The sequence below is a fragment of the Festucalex cinctus genome, chromosome 1 (assembly GCF_051991245.1).
Source record: "Festucalex cinctus isolate MCC-2025b chromosome 1, RoL_Fcin_1.0, whole genome shotgun sequence".
Classification (NCBI taxonomy): domain Eukaryota; kingdom Metazoa; phylum Chordata; class Actinopteri; order Syngnathiformes; family Syngnathidae; genus Festucalex; species Festucalex cinctus.
In genome coordinates, this window is record NC_135411.1 from 39,591,036 (window position 1) to 39,593,535 (window position 2,500).

Sequence of the window (2,500 nt, forward strand, 5' to 3'; positions counted from 1 at the left end):
CACTCCTGTCCCGGTACTGTCTTGTCCCTTTGCTTAAAGTGTGCAGTACTGCTGTCCTGCATAGAGCTCGACTCCAATGTGACGTTGTAATATCTATATAATGCTTTAACTAGTTTTCCCGACAGCTGGTGTCCTCTCATTTGTTTTTCTCTGTCATGTCATAACTACTTTTCTGTCGTTCCTCGCTTAAACCTTGTGGTGTCTGACTGCAATTTGTGTCGGTTAATTGAAGACTCAGAAATCAGGCTTCCCCAGTCCTGGTCCTCGAGGGACGGAGTCCTGCAGGTTTTAGATGTTTTCGTCCTCCAACACACATGATTCTAAAGATCAGAATTGTTATCAGGCTTCTACAGAGCTTGCTGATAGCTGATTATATGAATCAGAAGTGTTGGAGGACGGAAACATTTAAAACTTGTATGACTCCGGCCCTCAAGGACCAGGATTGGGGAAGTCTGCTCTAAATTGTCGGGTTAGGGTGTGAATGGTTGTTGATCTAAGATTGCTCGGTAATCAGTCCAGGGTGTATTCTGCCTCTTGCCCAGCAAGGATAGCTTCCAGTTAAGTTCCCCCGCAACCCAAATAAAGACGAGTGATCAGGAAAATGGATGGATGGGTGGGTGGCAAATGTGTGTTTTCTCAAAAATGGGATGCTTCAGTCTCCCATATGCTGCATGACTGAATATATGTGTAACATTAGTTAAAGCAAAAACTAAGAATATAAACTTTTGTTGACCTGTTGTAGCCAGGGCATACTGGAGCCACTAGATGGCAGCACACACAGGTTAATATAATAGCAACACACCTCTTGGCCAAAACATGAGGTATTTATCAAGTCTCCTTGGCACTTCAATACCACAAATACTATATTCTGTATAATATAATGTAATATACAGTGTATTGTTTTTTTTACATACTCACTCTGGTAGAATTTGTATCTGCACCATTTTCCCCAAAGAATACTTGAGTAATCACGCACAAACATTTATTTTATATTAAAACTGTGGATTCAAATTAAACTACAAGACATTTCAGAAAATTGCAATTATTAAACAAATAATGGTGTTAAAAAAATAATGAGATTGGTAACTTGCAGAATTGTGATGAATTGAACATGTAATTGTTTTTGAAGATAGTATGTTGAAAAAGTACTACTTTCACCAATTAAATTGGAATTATTGGAGAAAGTTTGATTAATTGTTATATATTTTCGTATAGTTTATATAGTTTAATTACAATAACTGATAAATCATATTCATATGGCAGTTGTACTTTTAGCAATTCATTTTAATATGCATCCACCCATGAATTTCTTCTTTCTGTTATTATTTAATTAGTTTATTTCATTTATAATATAATACTACTAAGGGAAAGATATCACATTTCAGCATTAAATTCAGAATTCCAACAATTATAACTTTTTATCCATCTTAACAGGTAATTAGTAGGGCACTCAAGCACAACAAGTGAGGATCGACTATCTCAGAAAATTAGAATATTGTGATAAAGTCCTTTATTTTCTGTAATGCAATTAAATAAGCAAAAATGCCATACATTCTGGATTCATTACAAATTAACTGAAATTTTGCAAGCCTTTTATTGTTTTAATATTGCTGATTATGGTTTTTTTGTTGTTGTTTTTTGTTTTGTTTTGTTTTTGTTTTTTTACTTGGTCTGAGGAAATATTCTAATATTTTGAGATAGGATATTTGAGGTTTAAGCCATAATCAGCAATATTAAAACAATAAAAGTCTTTCGATATTTCAGTTGACTTGTAATGAATCTGGAATGTATGGCATTTTTGCTTATTTAATTGCATGACAGAAAATATTGGACTTTATCAAAATATTCTAATTTTCTGAGCCAGTCCTGTACTAGGAGAGTCACTCAGTTCTTATACTGTATAAGCTTTCCTAAAGTCTTCTGAAATTAACTTTTAGTGACTCACAATCCGGAATTTGCACAAGTTTATTATTTTATTTTTTTTATTTTATTTATTTTAGTCTTTTTAATAATGCCCAAAAGCACTTAAACTGTGACATGACATATGGAGTCGGACTGCTTTGTATCTTCACCAATTTTGATCATATTGGAGCTTGACATATGTACGATGGAAAGGAAAGAATCTTAAAAGATGAACAAAAGAGGACATTTCAACTAAAACTTGACACTTGCAGATGTTTGCTGTTTATAAACAGCAGCTCATTTGAGCTGCATACTTAGAATACTTTACTTACTAATACCATTATACTTTATTTAAAAAATATATATATTACAGTACGACAGTTGTCTGCAAATACACACACTGGTAAATATTAGAATACAGATAGAAATAAAAAACTCCCGAAAATGTCACACATCCACAAATACATTGCAAGTACAATTACATAATATAATGTTTTGATTGTATGTATAATAAATGATGAAAGGGATAATTTGCTGCAAACAATATAAATGAATTACGGGACATGAATGCTCATTCATTTTCATCGCACACTTCTCG

The 2,500-nt window shown here is 33.2% G+C and overlaps 1 protein-coding gene across 5 annotated transcripts in view; it reads left to right on the top strand.

Annotated features, from left to right (window-relative positions):
* LOC144027527 (thyroid hormone receptor alpha) overlaps nt 1–2,500 on the top strand; it is an 81,144-nt gene that overhangs the window by 36,994 nt on the left and 41,650 nt on the right. The gene's annotated exons all lie outside the window — the stretch shown is intronic.